Here is a 13,331-nt window from a genome sequence, read left to right as displayed (position 1 = left end):
AGCACAAATGTTCTTAGCCAAGCCCTTTCTCCTGCAGCACAATCTACAGGCAGAATCAGGAATGAAGGCAGGGCTGAACAAAAGACATTTATAAAATTTTTTCTGCTGAACATATGCTAGCTGGAAGTTCCACTTGTGTTGCTCGAGTAGCACCAGGCAGCTGCACCACTAGTGAGGATTTGGCCCATGGCAAGTAAAATGTAAGGCCATCAGTGAACAAGTGTGCATGGCATTACTGCAGTCTGTGTCAATCTACAGGCACTTTACTGCTGGTAACCACTCTGCAATTAGGATTTAAAATAGTATTTGTCTTACTTTAGTTTGCTGTATTACTTAAGACTTTTAAAGGCAGAAAGGGCACAAGCTACTGCTCTAATTTAAATAGTTATATTTGGTCCAGCTGAAATGCATAACTGTATTCAAACTGAAACCTGGCCGGCATATTCTGCGAAATAATCCAAGGAACCTTAGTGGTCTTATTCAGAAAACAATTTCTGCAGCTTTGCAGTGCCCCACAGCCCTGGTTATGTGGAATATGACTGACAAGGAAGGGTGTCCTCTCTGCCCCAGCAGCCCCATCTCCTGTGGCTTTGAGGATTTTTTTGGTAGGTCTCCAAGTCAAAAATTAAGCCTGACCCAACACAGTTAATGACATGCAAAAAAGCTGTAAAGATGGTACTTACTGCTTGTGCTCAGTGTTCCTGGTTCTGAATTCAGAAAGCTGAATAGAAAGGTTCTGGCAAGGGGGATTGAGCTACAGAAGAGAATAGCCTTACTCCAACAAGGAGAGCTGGTAATGCTGCATGAGTGGATGAACGAAGAATCAGCAAGATTTGTTTCTCAAATTTATTTTCTGAAACAGGGTTTTGTCCCTTTATTTGCCTTAAGTAAGACTGGCTTCAACAGGAAGCCAGTGGCCTCCTCTGAGTGATGCCAAACTAGAATAAGGAGACACAACATATAAAACAGAACAGTCAAATTGAGGCTGCCAGCCTCGCTCCTGCTCTTGCACAATTACATAATTTCTTAATTCTAAACATTTTAGACTACAGGAGGTTGTTTTATTAAAACCACGAACACTGGCAGTCCTCACATACATATGCACAAAGGTAATCAAACTCCTAACAGCAGTGACAAAGCTTGCCAAGCAACATTCAGACTTTGGAAACCATCCACAGAATCGTAACTGGAAGGCTTGTGTGAGGAAAGAGGCAGAGCAGAAGCCACGACGCAGATCAATGATGTTACTGTGGTCAGTTGTGTCCCAAGGGACAGCACAGCCTGCTGCACAATATGAACAGGCTGCCCAAGTCTTCAGACACTCCTGCACTTACCAAGTCTACTCATGAACTGTTAGGTAACACTAATGAAACTTCTTTAACAAGAAAAATAGTAAAGAAAACTCAATAATCTTTAAAGGTGGTTGTGGTAGACAAACTTATATTCTCTCTTTTATTTTTTATGGTTTTGGAGGTTTTTTTTAACCAGAAAGATCACATTTAAGAAATAAAGAATTAAGGCTTTGTCCACATCAGACATTTGTCCTGAAGCAGTAAAATCCCTTCAACTGAAATCACCACCCTGCTGAAGTTAAAAATGGCAACTGCAGACTGCATTTCATGCACAGACCATTCCCAAATGCACTCACTGCCCAAACCAGTATCAGATACTTATCCTGTGCATGCCCTGGCACACAGCTGAGTCCAAGTATTGCCTTAATTTCAACATGGAAAAGTCAAAATTTCTCTAATACTTGGTAGCAATAGCACACTTCTAATACCTGACACCTCTAGATCTTTCCACAGATGTCACTAAATAAAATGCAATCTATAGGTGGCAAAGAGTGCTGATAAATCAAATGTCCACCAGGAAGTCAGTTCATTTCACTAATCTGACCAGAAGAAGAAAAAGACAACCCATTTCAGACACTTGAATGGTATGAGCTGACCCACCAAGCACCAGAGCCACCATGGACTGACTGCAGAGAACATGGCTCCATGTGGAAAACAGGAGGGAAAAGCTAAACAATCCCTTTTTGGCAGCAGTGGATGATTAGATCAGACCTCCTTGTCCCAGAAACATCTACACACACAACACTGAGCACAAGGCACACCTCATTTCAGCCTGGTTTCAGCCAATGGTCTGCTGAACACCAAGACAGCCTCCAAGCTCCTCCTCGGGCTTTGGCTGTGCTCATTCCTGAGCTGGGCCTGCTGAAGTCATTATTTTTAAGTGCTGGAGCAGGATCTTGCCATCAAGTTAAACAAACACAGATGCTGCTTTCTCCACATGCCAGAGGTGCACACAACCCACCACAGGAGCACCGACGGGTTCCACCAGCACTGGCCCTGGTGTGGGAAGGCCCCAGGAGGGGAGTGTGTGGTGTCCTTAGGCAGTGGCACTTTCTGTAGGGACTTGGAAAGTACCCTTCTCTCCCCAGAAAGGCTGCAGAAGCCCAAACTGCTCAAGTTACTGATGCACTCAGATAAACTCTCCTAGACCAAAAAGCCTTATGCTGACAAAAGGACAGGCAGGTTTCCCTCAGCCTGCAGTACACTTCACCGTTTGACTCATCACCCTGAGGTGGAAACACTTGCCTGATCCCTCAACACCAACAGCCTGTTTGGTAGCATCTGTTATGTAGCTGTTACTACCATTTTCCCAGTTTTTGCTTTCCAATAAAAACACCACCGTGCCAGCAGCGCTGCTTGCAGGAGTCTCCATCTGCGTGATCTGACCGGAGCGAAGAACACAGTGACCCCAGGATATCACATTCTGAGTCCTGTGCAGAAACTCCTGCTGGCACAAAGACAGGATCCAATTCACTCCTTTAACAGAGGCAGTTGGTCATTTTTCAGCTGCAGCACATTGAGGGGAGACACAGAGCTGAAATTCAGCGTTACAGCCAGAAGATGGGCAGTCCAGCCTTCACCTGGCTGTAATCCAGTCAGTGATATGTGCGTAAGAGACCCCCATAAAAAGCAGGGATAAAACACCTTCCTTTCCTACCTTAGCCTAAAACTTAGCTCTTTTCTCTTTCAGTTCATCAGCTCAGAGTAAATGACAAATACATAAAGACACTTCAGGAGCTGCTATATATAGGGTGAAGTGAACTTTTCCCCAGGAACCTCTAGATCTAGGTCATCTTGCTTCTTCTGGGAGGCAGAAAAAAAACAGGTTACTCATTGAACAAGAATACAGTTTCTAAAGGAAATAAAAGATTACTTGGAGCATGAAATCTTGTGTGGATAGTAATTTTTTGTTTCCTAAAGGACTTTTAAAAACAAAACTCACCATGAAACACTGTCTGTTTGAATACCTGACTCCATCCACTTTAAACTGAGAAACTCACTATATTTACAGAAAGAATGGGCATTCTTTAGTAAACTTATTTTCAGTATTTTAGCCACACAGTAAAGTAAATACAAATTCAGGTCTCAGAAATTTCAGGGAGTTTGTCTATATTCAGACATAATGCAAAATCCCTCCCTGCACCTCATCTGTGATTCTTACAGGAGGCTGGAATGATTACACACAACCCAGCCAGCTCCACGTGAGCTTTCATATGAATCCACTCCAATGGATTAAACACCATGGTCCCACTTCCAATCGAGAGCAGGTGGGTGAATAACCAAGCATCTCACTCAGGTTGGCCAAGGGCCACCACCTAACCCAGCCCAGCCTCTGGGTACCTGGCCAGCTCAGCCACTGCAGGAACATGAAGGTGCCACAGCTGAAGAGGTGGGAGACCAGGGCAGGAAGTTTCCTCAGCTCGGGACAGACCTCCGTGCAACACTACCTATGCAGTGCTCCTCGCCTGCTTCCAATCAGCAAATCCCTAAAAATTGTCAAGTAGAGGTGGGGGCCTGTATTTCAGTTAGTGACTACAGGGGGGATTTCATTAGTTCTTGTGAGCACAATCAAAAGAGCCCACAGAGACTCGGAAAGCCAGGAACTGAGAGGTGAAAAAGCACTAACCAAGAGAAGAATTAACAGTTAATTTAAAGTTAAGTATTTGTGCTTGAATTTTAAAACTGATTCTCTTCCCTTCCAGGAAGAGCAATATACTTTCAAGGACACCATTCTCCACAGGACAACCCAACTGCCTCAAGGTCTCCAAATATACAGATGCAACATTAAAGAACTCTGTGAAGCAGAAACTAAAGCAATGTCTTAGTCATATTTCATAAGCTAAACTGAAGATAAATGGATGCAACTGCAATACAAATCATAATATTTAAACAGAAAACAACCAAGGGAAATCCCAAAACATCAGAAACTGGCAATGGCAATTAAGCAAGTACTACAACAGTGCACAAAATAAAGTCCACAGATGTTAAAATATTAATTTCAGTGTCTTAACTAAATCTGAATTTAGAGTATTTGTTTGCTGAGCCTTTTATGTATTTTCCACTGAATACAGCAGTTCACTGCTTTTTGTTAAGCAACAGTGCAGACCAAACCAGTTTAGCAGTTTGGTATGTCTGCAGTCAAGCAATGCTTGCACTCATTTGTGTGCAAAACCTGAGAGCAATCTCTTCTCTTTCTGAACTTTAAATAAAATTAATTCAGGCAAAATAAATACTAGTCTTAATCTATATTGCAAAATTACACGATGTCTGAATTAAAGATTTCGACAACTGTGTTAATAAAGCACTGTGATTAACGTTCAGTGCACAGAACAAGCTCTGAATCTGGCTTTAATTACAGTGATGAATAAAAGTCAGACACAGGCATTGGCCGAGAGTATTCATGCATTATACTGTCCCATAGATACCGAAATAATGGAATCTGATGCACTTTGATCTCTTAGATAAGCCTCCCACAGCTCTGAAACAGAAAGGGCAAGAGCACCCAACCTCATCCAATTCTGCAGTGTTCGCACACTGAGTCATAAGAGATTTGTATCCCCACTACCAAGATACATCTTATGGGAATAAATACACAGAAATATTGCTCCATTTCCTTCTGGCTAGAGCTTCTACACAAATCATCTGGAGAGCCACACAGAGTGAAAGTGGTGAGGACTACAGGGACACTTTACAGTCTCCACAGAGCTATTTATACTTGGACAGTAGTTATGTTATAATATATTTGTGAGATATATTCTAGTCTGATTTTCTCTTCTAATGCAGTTTTGCCATGACACAGATTAGAAACTGGCGGCATGTGGTAGATGTAATGGTTTTAATCATGGTTGCAGGATGGTCAATTCCTTGCTTTTGTCCAAACCAGCACAGACTGACTCATTTTTTGCTTACAACTGGATAGTCAAGCAGCTTCATTAAACTTCATTAGTCAAAACCAGGCGTTTCCTTGATGCTTCTAGGACCTCTCTTAGCAGTCCAAACTCCACTGGCATGTGGGCTAGCTACAGTCCCAAGCTCTGGGAAACTCAGCCCTGTCAGCCAGCTGAGACTTGTCTTTAACTGAGGATGAAGTTGTCCCTGCATGAGCTTTTAGCCTTGGAGTGCAGGGTACTACATGCAAGCACTTCTGAACCTTGCCTCTAGAAATACAAATTGCTCCCTCTGAGCAAAGAGCAGATGAGAGGACATGGAGGCCACTCCAGCGTCCAAAAATACAACCAAGGGAAACAGGTTTCAGTATTGCAAGGATAATAGTCTGCACATTCATCCCTGCATGCTGGGACTAAGGGAGGAACTGAATTTCCTGAGTCACAGTTTCTCTCATCCTTCCAACAGTTTCAGTCCTCCCCCGGGCACCCCAGGTCTCCATCATCCCTCAACTAAACCAATGGCTAAAAACAGAGAGAGGAGGAGAAGGCTCAAAAATCAGCCTGGCCTTTGACAGAGGGTACGTGTGTGTGCAAACGTGCACAGAGCACGCGTGAGCGTTGCGGTGGGTCAGCAGAAATGCCCAGCACAATAACCCAGCTGGTTGTGATTTGGCTGACGCAACCGCGGTTAAAGGATGGCTCTTTTATCTCCTCCTCCAGTCGCTGCACGCATCTGCTCTTTGTCCGTGTCACCGTGTGTGGATCCTGGCCCAGCAGCTTTTATGCCACCGGCATTCTGACCTTCTTCTTCACTGATGAAAAACAGAGTGGTTGGCAGATTCCTATGGAGGGGCTGGTAAATAAAATAATCGCTCTCTGTAACTGTTTGGTCTCTTGGAGATTGTTTCATTAGTTCATAGGAAAGTCACAGTTGATTTGCTTTAGTCCATTCCACAGATCATTATCTCTTTAGAACATAAAAGTGGTTTATTTTCTGTGGGTCACAAACTGACTCCAGATGTACAGCCAGCAACAGCTGATCACAGCACTCAACCCAAGGTACATACAGGAAACATACGGGAAGAGCTTCCTAAACTCATGGTGGTCCTAGGTTTTAGGGAGGGTGGTATTGCATGTTTGGGTTGGCTTGTCCAAAAGAATGCATGATCTTCCAGCATAGCAAAGATTCATCACCCTGATTAGGCAAGATTTCTTATTACCATCTCCACAGACTCTTCATCCTATTAATCAAGCATCTGGAATGCAGGCTGCCAAATAAATGCTGAACTATCAGATTCCAAAACAGATTTTAGGAGACTTATCTACTGCCTTAAACAGATCTTCTGATAAAGCTCCCTCTCTCCGGCATCAGGTTTGTCATAAATTTCTGCGGAGGTTCCTTTTGTAATAGAGGAACATTATTTTATTAAAATCAAATTACCATTGAACACTTTACAAACTTGAATTAAATTACTAAGCATGCCTGCACTAAAGATAAACTTTATTACTCCTCCTCTCCTCATTTTACAGTGAAGAAACTAAAGCACAGAGCAGTTAAGTGGTTTGCTAAAGTTACAAACAGAACAGAAGAGATTAAATAAGGATGATGATGGCTAACCCTAGGGCTGCTAGACTGGGGTTTTTTGGTGGATTTTGTTTTGTTTAGTCTTGGGGCTGGGAGTTTTTTTCATTGAAGTGCAGTTTTACCCAGCAAGAAGTTACACAACTCTAGCTCTGCTGGGACAGGTCACTGCTATGGCTATCCCCCCAAGAGGCAGGCAGAACATGACAGCATCTTCTACAAAAACACATCCTACCTTCGGGGGGGAGCAAGACACATCTTTGCTTCTGAGACCTTCATAATGTCAGGGACAATTTTTCTTGTGGTCTAAGTCGAGATCAAAGCTTGCTTTACCTTTCAGAGTCAAGAGAACAGTGACTCTTCAGCTTTTTCCCCCAAAAAGGTTTCATTCTTACTCAACCATGACATCCCTAAATATCTGCTCATTTTGTAATTCTTTGGTCTCTGAGGAACTGCTTCATTAGCTCACAGAAAAGTCATGGCTGATTTGCTTTAGTCTACTCCACAGACTATTAAGTCTCCAAAATACAAATATGTTTCTCTGTGCATATGGGGAGGCAGAAACAAGGACAAGCACAAGGACTGGAAGACACAAGTCTGCCACAAGCAAGAGGTGTTATTTTTAGTTTCTTCGCCTTACATTCTGCAACCAGTTTGACTACAGCCATTAACAGGGTCTGCAGAAGGGCTCATCAAGCTGAGCTTCCTTCCTTTGTTGAAATGATGAAGAGGGACAGACGCTGTAGAGCATCTTGGGCCAACTTAAGACACTTCTTGCAGAAATCCACGTGAAGCAGAATGCAATACTGGGATTATAAACATATTATCTTCTTTTCATAATACCCCTTGGAAGATCTCCTGGACAGAGCGGTTAGGAACAGATCCTTACCAACTGCCAACTCAACAGTGAATCTAGAAACCAGCTCTAGTTTTATAAGAAAGGTGGTAACACAGATAACTCAAATATTAGCATACTCTTCCCACCTCCTCCAGCCATGCCTAACACATTTTTAACCAACTGTAGTTTAAAATCTATTTTAAGCAGATAAAGCATTACAATAGTCAACCAATATTAATTAACATATTCATTTAAACTGATTATGAATGGGCATTTTCAAGACTGAAGTTACCTAACTCCGTGATACCATCTGGTATCCTCTACTTTCAGGTCTTTCTTCCTTCTTCTCTTCTCCCTCTGCCCCACCAGCTTTTTTCACCAGCAAAATGAAAGACAGCCCCCCTCAGCCAGTGTGGCAGGCTATGCTGAAACCAATATGCATTGAGACAGGAAATACAGGTGCAGGTTTTTTCTAACTGTTGTCTAGAAAGGAAGATTAGACTTAGCACCCTCAAGAAACTTTTCACCTAGAACTGATTATCAGCAATAGAATTCTCAAGACAACTTGCTAAATTCTTCAGCTGTGGAAGAATAACAAGTGTCATGGCATATTGTTCACTAACCAAGTAATCTTGAATGCTACAATAATGACATTCATAATATATATATTTCATTACTGTATGGAAAATGAACTATATAGCCCTATACTGATATTAAAAAGATGGTTTATTGCATTACATATACAAATAATTTACCTGAACCGCAGCATAAAACATGGAGCACTTACAGCTTTTCTGAATGCAGGTCTAAATTACATCGTAACTATTTTTCAGGAGTGCCTTTATCACTTAATGCTTGGTCTTTCACAGATAAAATGTTATTCCAGAAAACTACTAAAACATTTCTTCATTTCTGAGAATGAATTACATACGGTCACTCAAGCAATCTCATCCTTGAGAAGCACCAAACATCACTGGCTACTCTACCACTTCTTATCCATGCAGCAAACTCTCAGTTTCAGCTCCTGCATCACTTTCCCTCCTCATAGTAGCTTATTTTCACCTTGGGCACTGCTGCCAGAAGGCACCAACCAGCAACACAGCAACAAAAACAAAGGGTTTGAAACCCTTTGAAGTTTCCAGCAGACTAAGGAATTGTGGACTGGAGTGATATTTCAGTTCACATCCACAAGAGCAATTGTAATTCATACACATCATCACCAAGATGTGGAGGACAAGCAGAAAAAAGGGCAAGACATGCATAGGCAACTTTTAAATACACTGCTGTCTCTTATATGAAAGTAACCCTACCAGCTGGTTTGCTTTTTTTCACGGATAGTTTTCTGTACGTAACATTTTCCCATTGCATCTTTCCCCCTTTTATGCTGTTCCAACATAGACCAAGAGTTCCAGCTTTGCACAACCACTCCATGGTAGATTATAACCTGTTACACTACCAGAGTCTTCCTTCTTGTACAATACAAGCAGTCACAGATGCTAAATCATTTCCATCGGGGCCGAAGGGAATTTTTGTTCAGCTCTTTCTATAAATAGGTGCAACTCCTAGATCAGAATTCATTTGGCTGGCAATTTTTAATTATATTAATTACCATGCCTTTGAAAAGACAGCATCAGAACACCAATGTAGCATACACCTTAAGCCACGAGGAGAGAGTAACAAAGGCTTGGTTTCTCTCTTGAGCAAAAAATATCCAACACTCTCATCCACAGGGCAAGCTTCAGACAGAAATGCAGTGGGCTCTTTCAAGAAGATTCTCTGACTGTTCAAACTGGGCACTTCTTCAGCATCTCCAGGGCTGCACCTAGTGTGCTGTGCTCCGCACTGGCCTGTGGCACTGCCAGGACAGGCTGATGTGCCACCTCCCTGAACTGGGAACAGCTGGAATGAAGCACGACGAGCCAGAGGGATGAGCACGTGCACACTGTGTACAGGAGACACTCAGCTCAGAGGAGGCCCAAGGAGGCTACTGCAGCAACCTCAGCTTCAAGAGAAGCCATGAGACATCCTAAATTACACTTTCAATACCTGCTGTCCCCAACAGCTTTTGGAGGATTATGGGAGCACAGCATTGGGTTAAGCTCCTGTTTGTGATCTCTCGTCTCATTTTGTGCCTACAGCCAAATCAAATGAGTATCCAGGCCAAAAGGTTTTAAATTAATCCCTCCAAATAAAAAAACAGAAAAAAATCCACTATATCCACTGAAACATTTTATCTTGGCCTGTAAGACAACACACGGTGGTACGAAGTACCAGAGGATGCTCTGGAGCTCTGCAGGTAAAATATTTTATCAGTCTATCTACCACATCACCATATCAAACGAGCTTGTATGAGGTTTCATCAACACCAAGATCTTGTGCTTATTTCTCATAGTTTTAGCTAAGTAATTTAGCAAGTGTCATACATCTTTTTCAGAAGACTGCAGTGTATTTTGTCCACAGTAATACTTGATAGAAACTTTGGGGGAAAAGGCGCAAAGCATTTTGTACTTTACTGGGTAAAAAATCCAAAATTGAATAAAATGGCAAATTATTTCCTACAGCTATTAAGGAACTATTTAAGAAAAGAAATATGAGACATGGATTAAGAAAAGGGACACATCTGTTCTGAAAAAAAAAAAAAAAAGTCTTTGAGGAGAACTAGTAGAATAAGAGAAACCAAAAAAAACCCCAGTGAACCTGTATGGAAAAACAGCAGAAGGCATATTGCCAACAGATGGTGAAGAAGTCATACATCAAAAAGGAAAACAAATTTGAAAGCATACTCAATTTTGAAGACTTGAGAAAAAAAAACAAAACCAAAGCTAACTCCTCCCTCATCACAGATTCCCTGGTTAAAAATGGAGCTGCATGTTCTTAACACTTAGGAAAGCAGTTGTAATTTCTGGGTTCTAAAATGGAGGCATTCAAAATTAGCATCTGTCTATGAAAATGTTGGTCCACTCTTGAAATCACTTCCTTCCTCCCCACTATGAAAACACACTCTTTTTTTGGTGTGTTTTCATTTTTTCTCATGTTAGTGGTTAAGCTCAATGCACTGGAAAATACCTGAGGCTTCAATGGGGCACTTTCTTATTAATTCAGATGCCTGTTTAAAAAGATGCTACCTCTCTGAGGCCTTTCTGCAGCAGCTGGTAAGAGGTACTGCCACTGGAACCAAGACACAGGTATTTGCAGAGCCTCTCAATGGAAGTTATTCCCCATGATTCTAGGTGTCCATACTGTCAATCCAATTCTCAACCCGACTTTTGAAAGTAGGAATTTTGCACAGCCAGTTTAATAGCACTCAGTGATCAAAGGAATTTGACATGTTATACTGCAATTTTTACTGGGGGTACATTTTGCAGTTGGAACTCAATAGGTAAATAACTATTAAGTCACAACAAGATTCCCACATGAACACCCCTGGCACAATCCTGTCAGAACACAAAAAAGTACTTTAAATGTCAAAGTAATACAGAAGTCATCCTCTACAAGTATTTATCTTCCCCAGCAAACCTCCTTCCCTTAGTTTGCATACCTTGCAAGAGCTGTTCAGGAAGCTGACACACTGTTGCTGCAAACCCAAGAGCAACGGACACATCAGATTTTACTCTCTTCTAAAATATGCAGCTGACATTTCAGCAGCTGGCTTCAAAACTGTTACCTTCCAGTTTCTCAAGGCTAGTTGCCACAAGTTTTCAAACTTGTTTTATCCCCTTCCTTCCTTTCATTCGTAATGTCTACACATTATACACTAACTCTGGTTAAGACATAGAAAGAAGTAATTACAAGGAACAAGGGCACAACTTTCCCATCTGTAACACTGACTCTGAGCAGCCACTTGAAAGTTAAAATGGGTGACTGACTTCTAGCACAAAAGTAATACTGGAGCATCAGCAATTGTTCATACTTAAGAGTTTTGTGTATCTTGTAAACATTAACTACTTTAAAATTATAAATCCCCTCAACCTCTAAAGCGCACAAAATGCTGTGTAATATTGTAGCTAAGGCCTATCTTTTTTTTAAAGTCACAATCCAATGTGGTTCAAAATCTGTGGAAAGAGTAGCTTTGATTTTGACTATGAGACACTAAAGGCTACCCTAAGGTGAAGCTTTAGGAACTGCCAGGATCAGTGGAGGAGTTTTCAGGACAGACAGTGATGTTTGACACAGCCAAGTGCCTGTGGGCACATCACCTGATGCTGCACAGCTTCTTCAGCTGAGGGAAGGTTTGCTATGAATACACTTACTCGATTATAATAGACAACTGTGGGTTCATTGGTTCATTTATTTTACTGTCTGTCAGGTTCTCAGTCAACCATCCACACTTGCAGACAAATCAAGAAAAAATTTAAAAACCTCTGATGACAGAGGAAGAGTCCTTATCTACACCAACATCCACACTAGAAGGCCTGCATAAGGCATATACCTGATTGGTGACTCTTACAAGAGCTAACAGGTTGCTTTCAAAGGGAAGAACAAGAAAAAAGAACCTCCACAAAACTTCCTAGAATCAGATATACATGCAATACATTGCACAAACAGTCAAACTTTTTATGCTGATGTGACAAAAATACAACGCACTTCTAAACCTCATGGACCATTCAGGCTCAATTTATAACAACACAACCTTTAAAAAATTTGATCTGCCACCAAGCACTTTCTATTTACCGGACTTCAGCAGACACAGTTCAGAAATCAGAACACAAAAATTCCTCATGGAATTTATTGTGGCACTCCGCTTTCGCACCCAAACAAAACAATCAGGCACACACTGCCAAGAAACATCCGCGCAGCTTCAGGGCACCAGCAAAGAGCTGCTACGTGTAGGGCTCCTCTTCAACACTCTCGGGGCTCCTACCAGGGTGGAATTCTTGAACTCGCTAAAGCATTTGCAGATTACACGCCTGTCCGGTTAAACACTTCCTGCAATTTTGTTAATTATACATCAGGGTCTGCAATTAGGGAATGACTCCCATCCTAGACAACACACAGCTCTCAAGTCACCCCCCAGAGTGTTTGTGTCTACTGCCGTTTCTGTAGATGCCTCTGGTATGTATGCTATTATCCCAGACAGGAAAATACTTTCAAAACTTGAATAGAATGTGCAGTTCTACCGCTGGATGGTTTTCCTTTTCATTTTTCAGTGCTGTAGACCGCTTGTTTAGGTCAATACACATTTCTGTAGGTTGGAGTGGAGATCTCCGGGAGCAGACAAGTGCAACCCCAAGTTCAGGTTCCCTTTCTGTGTCCATCCCTCCCAGAGGCAGCCAAGCGCAGGCTTTCACACCAACCATCCCCCCTCCACATCGGCGTTATCCTCCGCTGTCAGCAAAGCCACCACACGCGGCCTTTTTCTTCTTTCCCCCTTGATTCGTCATCAAGATGTAAATTAGCAGATTCTCTCACAGACAGAAAAAAAAACCCAAAAACCCCATCGAACAATGGGAAACACTTCCCCGCCGGTGCCCCACAGGACAGAGGGAAACAGGATCCCCTGCGCTGGGGGAGTTACTCAGTGGGGATCAAATGCTGCTAAAAATACGGGAGCGGTGCGAGCGGGTCCGGGCAAAGCCCGGGCAGGGCCCGCGGTCCCCGTCCCGGAGCGTCCCCGCGCCAGACGGTGATGTCACCGCCGGCGGCAACAAAGGACGCGGCACCGGCCGGGCGGC

The 13,331-nt window shown here is 42.4% G+C and overlaps 1 protein-coding gene across 1 annotated transcript in view; it reads right to left on the bottom strand.

Annotated features, from left to right (window-relative positions):
• RNF11 (ring finger protein 11) overlaps positions 1 to 13,331 on the bottom strand; it is a 30,397-nt gene that overhangs the window by 16,267 nt on the left and 799 nt on the right. The gene's annotated exons all lie outside the window — the stretch shown is intronic.

Source organism: Pyrgilauda ruficollis, unplaced genomic scaffold, assembly GCF_017590135.1.
Source record: "Pyrgilauda ruficollis isolate IOZ18807 unplaced genomic scaffold, ASM1759013v1 scaffold6, whole genome shotgun sequence".
Taxonomy (NCBI): Eukaryota; Metazoa; Chordata; class Aves; order Passeriformes; family Passeridae; genus Pyrgilauda; species Pyrgilauda ruficollis.
The sequence above is the reverse complement of the archived record's forward strand: the minus strand, read 5'-3'. Positions and strand labels throughout refer to the sequence as shown.